Source organism: Diospyros lotus, chromosome 9 (genome assembly GCF_014633365.1).
Source record: "Diospyros lotus cultivar Yz01 chromosome 9, ASM1463336v1, whole genome shotgun sequence".
NCBI lineage: Eukaryota > Viridiplantae > Streptophyta > Magnoliopsida > Ericales > Ebenaceae > Diospyros > Diospyros lotus.
In genome coordinates, this window is record NC_068346.1 from 1,258,086 (window position 1) to 1,269,023 (window position 10,938).

Here is a 10,938-nt window from a genome sequence, read left to right on the forward strand (position 1 = left end):
GTAATCTTATAATTATTTAAATATTATAATTATTAATTTTAAATTATATATAAATATTTAATTAAATAATATATAATTTATTATCATTAATTTGGTTATTGGAGTTACTTCTTACCCCCGTGGACAATCACAAGAAAAAAGGTCTTCTCGGTTGGATGGAGAGGAAAATTTTAAAATTAAATGAAAATTAAAAAGGGACAACGAGTTTAAACATACCCTAAAATTTTGAGTTTAAATTATATAAATCAACTGAATAAGCACATTGATTTATAAATTACATGCATTAACTCGACGATACTTTTTATATCGAGATTTGGAGATTTTAATTCAAGATTAGTGTTTATTTTATGCATCTATATTGTTATTTATTATTATATTATTTATGAATTTAAAAACGTAACAAATAAAGATGTTATCTCAAATATGTCTCAGAGTTCATTTATATATATTTGTCACGTCACTCGGCTCATTATATAAAAGATATAAAAAAGATAAATCATTTAGTAATTTATTAAATATAAGATGGATAGAACAATTTAGTAATTCATTTACAAAAACTACATTAAAAAAAAAAATCAAATTTTCATTATTTATGAATTGATTGGTCCAATCACAATGACGAACATCTTCCCCTTCACCAAGTGGGCAGGTTGTGACCACAGCCCGCCTCTTATCTTATCCAATCACACTCTTGCTTTTAAGTTCACATGCAATGCTGCATTAATCTCATTCCCAAAAGTCCCATAAAAAAAAATTATGAAAAACTACAACCATGTTGTAGCATATTCCCATGCTATTATCAGATTGATTAATCTTTGCTTTAAGCTAAGAATCTCATTCACCTCACCACCTGCCTCTCATTTTATTTTATATCCCAAAGTTGGATCTGCAGGCTTTGCCCAATTGATCCCTCAACAAATTAGTGTTAGTTAATCAACTATTCATTTTAAACTGACACAAATTTGATCACAACCCTATAGGAAATATTCTGGCTTGTGAGGGTTGGTCCCATTGTTGATGATGATCGAGAAATTTGGGGTTTAATTTAAGAGTCTTTTTTAATTTTATTGTCGATTTTTATGTTATTATTTTATGAATAAATTAATTAATTTAGAGTTTTCTTTAGAAAAGGGTGTCACCATCGTGTGTTTGGTGCACGTGAAACTTAGAAGCCAAACATGTGGTCTAGGCTACCAACCCTTGTCTAAACCTTAGTAATCAAAAAAGATGAGAATTTTTACTTTTGTTCCAAACTTAGGTGGAAACTCCCCAATTTGAGGAGACATAATCCTATAGCATTGTAGCTTTAATTCCCTAAATTGATGGAAGAGTAGATGGGTGTGTTTGGCTTTGTACCTCCTTTTTTGGTACAAATTAGAAAAGCAAATGCCAAGAGTTAAAATAATAATTTTGTATTGAATAGGGTAAATTTTTACGATAGTCTTTAAATTTTATAATAATGCATAGTGAGTTGATCACTATACTTTAATCTTTACCATTATAACCACTAAATTTTTATTTTTGTTATAATTTAGTTATTCTTTTGATTTCTCGTCAAATCTTGTTAAAAAAACTAACATCATATATATTGCTATAAATTTCAAAATATTTGATTGTGGAGAATTCATGTTAATTTTAGCATCAAGTGATTTTTGAATTTATATTATTATATATCACGTTAGTTTTTGTTAATAAAATTTGATGAAAAACAAAAGAGAGATTAAATTATGATAAAAATTAAAGTTTTTGTGATTGTAATGATAAAAATTAAAATACGTGACAAATTTGTTAAGTAGTAACAAAAAATTGATACTCATATTGAATATAATGAGTCAATCTTACTAGACAATCAACAAAAAAATTACCTTATCTAAGTAAAAGTGATGTCCTTGGTCAAGTAGCTATCTTTAAATAATTGTCGTTAAGTGTGATAATTTTATAATTTATGTGTGATTATATATATTTTTTTATTTTATTTTTGATGAAATTGATAAATTCACCCTTCAATTTTTAATTTTTTTATTGTGACACTTTTAACTTTACTTGATTCCAATTACATCTCTAAATCAACTAATATGGCATAAATTTGCCTCTCAACTTTTCCATTTTCTATTTGGTTCCAATTGCATTTCTAAATCGAGTCATATTAACACTTGTCAATTTTGGAGATGCGACTAATATTCATGCGTTTCTGATAACTTGAGATCTGTTGACTCAAGATTTGCATCAATTGCACGGTCTATTCTCAATGTTAATGAGAATAAAATTCAAACTTTCAACATTGTCTTTGTTTCAGTTTCGAAGCTTCCCAATCAAACCCAGTCAAATAATATTGCTTATGTTTCTCCTCCGTCTTCCAACGAAAATAATGATGACAATAAATGTGTGACGGTTGAATTGGAAATTGGGTTAAGAATTTGCTTGATTTTTCTGATTTTGATGAGTGAATTTTGGTGTTACAGAGAGGATTCATTTAAGAAAAAAGAAAAGGAAATAAATGAATTGAATTTATCTCTTGTTTTGGTTGTGGATTTTTTAATACAAATAAAATCTACATCATCAATACTAATAACCCATCACTTTTTATCAGACAAGTGTAAATCACGCATTGTGAGCCATATTGGGCAAGTGTTTATATAGCGCGAACTTGACTAATTTAGGGGTGAAAAATTGAGACCAAATAAAGTTAAAAGTGATAATAAAAAAATTAAAAGTTAAGGGGTGAATTTATATTATATTGACTAGTTTGAGGGCTTAAATTAAAATCAATTAAAATTGAAAGTGTCATAATAAAAAGAAGATAAGAGTTGAGTGGAAAATTTATGCATTTGGCCTTTCTTTTTCCTAGGTTGAACTCACATTCATGACTAACTACAAAATCAATGATCTCTTCTCTTGCCTAAATTTAGTGGTCTAAAGGAAAGATCATTGTAACATGAGAAGAAGGTTCAATGAATTGAATTTTGTGGGCTTAATCTGTACTTTAAAATTTAGATATGGAATCACCACCATCAGCCACATCCCATTCAAAGAGTTCCATCGTCCTTGTTGAAGTGACATTTTAACATAAAACTTAATAATTTAATTTTTTATTTCATTCTTATAATTTTATTATAAATAAAAATTTTATAAAACAAATCAAAATGATTTACAACTCTAAGTTATAGCAAACCTTAGTCTCATGACAAAAGATTAAAATAATTAAAAAAATATTTAATTCTCCTAATAATAAGAAAGAATAAAATGTACAAATATTAAAAGAAGATATTCGTGAGTATCACATTCTAAAATTATATAAAGAGAGCACCATTTTCTAAATATTATAGTTTAAGGTGCCAAATCATACTTATAATTCAAACCCTAGTGAAACAAAAAGTGACTCAAAATAAAGGAGTAAAAAATATATTAGCGAGAGATCTTTAAAAGAGTTATTTGTTAAGTTCAATTAGGATGAACTTTTTGGAGGATTTGCTAAGTGAGAGTTCACAATTGTGCTATCAACCCCGAGTTATTAACTAGAAAAAATCACTAAGTGCACGTAAGAATACTCATATATAATTCAGGCCATCGTTTTACATGAGAGTTCACAATTGTGCTGTCAACCTCAATTATTAAGCAATTCAAACCAATAGAGTAACAACAACATATAAAAAAAATTATCAATTCATGATCTTTCCTAATCATTAGAATGATAGTTTCACGCTTGCGATGCTAACCCCTAACTACTTCCCAAACAATAACTTAGCATGTAAAAGCCTATTTCATTCTTATATTATCCTGACCAAGTTTTATTATCTCTAGTTTTATTAATAATTCATAATTATTATTATAAATTTTGAATGTATCACATTAATTTGAGAGAGTTGTTTTTGAGTATAGCATTTCTCTTCTAAAATCATATATTTTTATCCCTTTTAATTTAAATTATAATGCATAGAATAAAAATAGAAGAAAAACTTTATTTTTTTTGTGTTTTTGGCAACATTAGTGCAGCTGATTTTATGAATAAATGTACATTATTTTCAAATAATGTGTATTTATTGTATCTCATTTTGACTTACAAAACACTTTTATTTATTAATGTTAAATATATTGTATTTTAAAACATTTTATCAATCAATAGGAATATTTTGTAACTAAAAATAAAGTACAATAAGTACATGTTATCTGAAAATAGATATTAATTGACTATATTTAGCATTTCATTCAAAAATGTACCCATAGTTCAGCAAACCATTTTTTTACTATCAAAAGAGTGTTAATTAATGTAAGTATTTATCATTTATTTATAGTACTTTTTATCTTCTAGTTTTTTATAAATATCAATATTCAAGTCAAAAACATTATACTTAGGTCAAAAAGACAAATGAAAATCAAGAGTTTGAATATAAAGCGAAGACATTTGAAGGCTTCCCCTACATTTATATATATTTGTATATAGTCTCTTTAATGAGAAGAATGTAAATTAATAGTTTAGATTTTTTTTTTAATTTTTGTTGTAATGTTTGGGATATGTCCTAATATTAGTTGTGAACACTTTATGATTTTTTTCAATGAAATTATTATTTATAGAAAAAACTATTATTATTATTATTTTTTGTAATTTTGGTGATTTTTATAAACATTTCATATAATTTATTTTTAGTATTCCGAGTTCCTATTATTTATTAAAATAAATTGAAGTATAAAATATCAAAATTAAAACAATAAGTGATTCTTAAAAAGAAAAAAACTAGAAGTGACCAAATAGAATCATCTTCAAAAATAACCAAAAAATAAAAGATTTGGAAGATTCACTCTATTCTATTACTAAACCTCTTCCAAACAAATTTGTATATTATTCTTCTTTATTTGGTGAATAATCGAGTATATTTATTACAAATGTCAATATCTATATCAAAAGTCTTATTATACTTAGAGAGGAAATATGTATGAAGATCGAGAGTTTCAAATTCGAAGTGAAGCCTTATAAACATTCATATAATATTTGTGTGTATATGTATATATGTATATATATATATTGTAAAGAGGAATGTAAATATATTGGTAATTTAAATTTTTTATTTTTTAATTACTTGAGATATGTCCTATCATAAATTGTTAACGTTTTGTGATTATTTTAATAAAATACTTATATTATGGATATTTTTTAGACCACTTCTTATGGAGTGGACTCAATCTAGTAGACTAGCCCAATCTCCTGAAGCTCAACGGGCCCAAAATCAAAACCCGAGCTCAGACCGCAGAACCAAACGAACTCTCAACAATATTTTTAGTTCGTTGGCCGAACCGTTCAGCTCGCATAATAAAAAGATCACGGAATAATATGAGGTGATGTTCATCTGTCTTATCTAAGGCAAACCAAATCCTTGATAATACGAAATTCATTCTCGATTTTATGGAATTGATAAGGACATATTGTCTTCATAATATTATTCCCCCATTTTGAATTTTATGAAAATTATAAACACCCATACTATAAATATGGTTCAAAAACCATTGTATAAGAGGATGAATAATAATAATATATTGTTACTCTACCAGAATAATCAGAGAACAATCATGAACTAAACATCATTTTGGCCGAACCACATAAAATTTTTCTACGTACGATTTATTATTTATTCTATTTGATTCTCCTCTTTACATTGGTGTTCATTCTCTCATTGTGGGTCGACGAACCATGGTCAATCAATTTCGAACGTCGACAACTTATTTTAACAAAAAAAAAAATTGCAATGAAAATCAACACAAATTATTAAAAATGAAAAAGTTAAAATCTAATTAACTTTCAAATATATATATATATATGTACTCGCAAAGGCGTGTGAGTGAGGACAAAGTCACGATGAATCATTGTTATTTGTCATTTTGGCGACCACTAGAATGATAAAACTAAATTTATGATTTTTGAGTAATATATATGACTCAACGACAAGGCGCATATTTCCTTTGGATATGCTTCCAAATCACTTTATATCTCAAACAAAGAAACATGTTGTCTGATAATGCATGAAATAAATTAATATTCTAACAACCCTTTCTTTTGCTTAGTGGAAATTTAAAAATATTAATTAAATATTTTTTTTATAACTGAAAAATCCATAACGCAAAAAAGAAACTATATACAAGTATTGCTACGACATACTCGAGCAAGAAACCAAAGCATAAAGAAAAACTAACAACACAATCGAAAGCTACAAACTATTTAAGAGAGTCCCAAGACAGCTACAAACCATCTAAGATAGCATGAAGAAAGATGTCATAAATGGACTAAGGCCAACTCTTGCAGAGACGGGAGAAACAAAAGAATAAAAAGGCACATTCAAATAACATTTTGGATCAGATAAGTCAATTGGACGACAAAATGTTCCTGATCACATAAACAACGACTGTTGTGCTCGTGCTAGATATGGTAGACCATTCTTTGAAGAAAAAATCGGTTCCTTACTTGCCACGAACACTTGTCACTCCATCTATTAGAGACCTAACATACCTATCGATTCGATTGACACTAGAGCCAACCAAATTTAGCATATCTTCGAAATAAAACAATGATTCGCGTTGAATAAGGACACTTGAAGAATAAGTGATTGTGTCATTCTACCGCCACGTGACAAAAAATACTAGTTTTCAAAGCAAATACAAATTGAGGCAATTAAGGGTCGACAATCGTTCCTTAATAACCAATCAAAGAATAAAAGTAAACGCTAGGATTCTCGAGCTATGGCAGACAAGATTACACCAAGGCATCCTATTCTTCTAAAGAGACAAGGCATTAAAAGCCTCTTTTAACTAAAAAGATACCATTTTTTGTTAGAAGTATTTAAAGAGATCATGTCGATCCACCATAGTCAGGGCAAACATGGAATCCCGAATAGATATTCACTTATGATATTTATGTATTACTAAGTTATATTTTATATTATATTATTATAAATATATAATATATTAATACATAAATATTGTCAAAAACATATTTAAATAAATGACTAAATAGCATTTTCATAAAAAATTACTCTTAAAGAGCATATATACGTGCATTTTGCAGCTCTTACTATGCATATTCATCCATCAAGACACAAGGATCCCAAAAATTTTAATTATGCAAGGATTATATTAAATTAAAAAAAGTATTATATAACAATTTAATTAGTTTTTTAAATATATCAAATGAGTTCACTATTCTCTATTTAAAATAAATTTTAGCTGTGATATAGACATAAGAGTAAAGATTTTCAATTTACAACACGACCTAGTTTTGAGTCAAATTGCTCAACCTACAGACACTCAATGAGCTATCTACGAGGGTTATAACAGATAACACTTATTTATAGAGGTGAATATTCAGTTAATTCGATAATTGAATAAATCGAATTTGCACAAAAAATTAAATTAAATTAATTAAATAGATTTTTAAATTAAATAAATAAAAAAATAAAAATCAAAAGGTCAAAATAACAAAGTTAAAAAATAACGTCATTTTTTGATATTTGGACAAGTTTGATTCAATTATTTTGATTTAATTGAAATGTGGTTCACTGTTATTTATTTAAAAAATATATTTTTAATTTAAATTATTTCTTCCTTTCTAATTTTTAAAAAAATTAAAAATACCTCAAAATAAACCAAGTACAAGTGACTAAACAAATTAAATAATTATGAAGTTGGTTATTAACTTAATTGGGCTTAAGATAAAATAATTATAATGGATTATTATTGTTCAATTCAAACAGTTTTTCTTTTCTTTAAAAGAAAAGCATCAAATTGACATGACAATGTACTTTCTGCTATGTTACCTTAATCATAGTGACTCGATGTTGACACCTTCAATTATGGCTTTGTTGACACATTTTCCTCCTTTAAACCCTGCCAGTGCCAGCCACCCTACTCCCCTAGCCCTTGTCCTTGGATGCTAAGGGCGATGTGTTTTTTTAAATATTATAATTGAGGACTTATCAGAAAAATAACTGAATTTATAATTTTATTTATTTATTTTTTAAAATATATTTATATTAAATTTCATCTCACGTATTATATAATAATAATATTTATATAATTTACATATACACGTAAATAAAAAAATATAACTTATAAAAAGAAATAAATAAATAAATTATGTGCAATAAATTATAATTTTTTTATGTATTAATATAAATTTTATAAATATTATTATTGTATAGCACTTTATATGTCAAATTATCGCGAATGCACTCTCCCTAGGTAGCTTACTAAGGTAACCTTATATCCAAATAACTTATTTGTAAAATTCAAGATAATTTATTTGAATAAAAGAAAGAGAAATTTATTTTAAAAGTTCAAAATAAAAAGTCACATGATTTATTTTAAAATAAATTTAATAAATATAATAAAAAATACTTTTATTCTGAATGTTTTTATATTTCATTTTTTTGGATCTATATATTGGTTAATAAAATTACCAATTGATTTTATATGCCGGATAAAATTGCATTTAATTGAATCAATTTGGATCTAATTGTCAAAATTAAAAAGATTGAATAAAATTACAAATTTGCAAAACGAATTAGATTATTTTCATGGTTAGCCTTAAAATTTAATATATTTTTATATTTTTATATTAATATCTTATATTTCATGTTTATCAATATAAATATATAAAAAATTAGTATGATCTGTGAGCCAAAACATTAAATTTAAGCATATAAATAGTACTTTTTATTAAAATAAATTAAAAATAACAAAGAAAACAAAGCAATTCTCATGAAAAAAAATAACAAAGTAATAAATATTTTTTTATTTTTTATATAATATTAAGAGTAAAAATGGTAATATAAAAAATAAAATATAGTTATCTACTTAATCTTTTAAATGAGATGGTGATTCACAATTTAACGTATGAGAGTAGTCAAAAATTATAAGTTCAAATTTCATCTATTTTTTCTATAAATATATATTAAAAAAAATCACAAAATGTTAACGTCTTAAGGTAAGGCATATATTGAGTAAGCATAAAGAAAACTAAGAACAATCACAAAATAAACTAATACAAACTTAACCTTACATCATATTCATGCAAAATGTGTAAAAGGGTAGCACTATAAAGTTGGATATGTAATCACCGAAATTCAAACTATACTATTAACCTAATATTTGAATTATTTGACATATTTTGAGTAATTATATAATGAAATTTGATCATATGTGAAAGAGCATATTAAGAGTAAGAAAAATAATATAAAGAATTAAATTAGTCATTTATCTAATAAATTAAGAATGATAAAAAGATTCAAATTTAAAATTTCATATTTCTTATAAAATATAAATTACCATTTAAGTTATCTTGAAAACATATTATTTTATAAATAATATTTACAAACCCAATTCGGATTTTGTAAATTTTATTATTTATTTAAATCAATAAAAAAAACTTACATATTACTAAAGTTATCAAATATGATGAATTACTATAAACCTGCATGGTGTTATTTGGTTATGAAATGTTATTTAAATATTTAAATTTAACATATTTATTAACAATTTATATTATATATTATATTAATATAAATATGTAAGGTATTAATATTATTGTATTTGATAAAGTAGGTCTATTCCTAAAAATTGGCCCAAATCTAAATAAAGAGACTCAAAAACTTATTGAAATAAAGAATCTATAGAAACAAACCATAAGAGTATGATGTCATGGGTGATTGAAATTGAGGAAGACCACCTTGAGAGATTGAAAAATCAAAATAAGAGGCTTGTGAAAGACTAATACAGGAGATTCAGAAAGTAAAAGATTCGCGAGAAACTTAACAGAGAGACTTGTGTGGTTGAGAGGCTATCGGGGTCACTCAAGAGCCTCTCTTGATGCCATCAAGAGAATTTTTAAGGAACCCCCAAGACATAGATTAAATGGTTGGGTCATGATAAGTTGATAAAGACTTTATTCACGATTTATCTCATATGTCAAAATCGAGAACACGAGTGACGAAAAATCGCGCAACGACTTTAATTCCAAGAGACTCTCTAGGGAGTTCACGAGTTACTCGATAATTGTTATTTAGAAAGCTCTTGTACTCAATAATATTGTATCTCTTTCTCTGCCTGTTACTCTTGTTCCTCCTATAAATAGGAGACTTCTCCTAAAGTAAATATACATTGACTAGTATAATTTTACTTGTTTTCTATATTTTACACTCTTGTTTAAAGATTGACATAAGTATCAAAGAGTTGGTTGGTGAGTTTCACTCATGCTTCTAATTAATTTCTTTTTTTACATGTCTTTTGAATATTACGCCTATAATATTGTTTTTTTTTAATAAATAAGTTTATTATTATATTTTGATAATAATAAAAATAAAAAATAAATTTAAATATTCAAAAAACAATTGAGTGTTTTCTTTGACACGCATTCCCAGTGGGTAGGGTGGATAATTGGACTGCGATTTCATGTACGAAATGGGATTGATGTGCTGGAAAATTCTACAGTTTTGCATGATGATACCTGCAAGTGCATGCATACATCATGATGACCCATGTTACCATAGCTTCAATCATTTGTCACGCCCCTCCGAGTTCAGCCTACAAATCCCATTTTGTAATAGAAAAACATATATTATTATTTGTATTAACATAAAGTATTCTGATAGCATTTCCCTGACTTCATTGGAGAGGACTACTCAGTAGATACCAATCACATGATTAGTTTATATAAAAGTCTTAATATTATATATTTAATTTATTATTTATATATCAAACTAATTATTATATATGTAACTGGATTTGAATTTTAAGGAGAGAGAGAGAGAGAGGCACATGCTGATGTGGAGGCCAAATCCATGCAAGCCCTCCACATGAGGTTCATATGGCCCAAAATTTCTTTAAGTGCAGCAGCCCAACTGGTGAAAGAAGCCCATGGCTCATTGGATTACGAAATGTCTAAGACCAAGGGGCCTT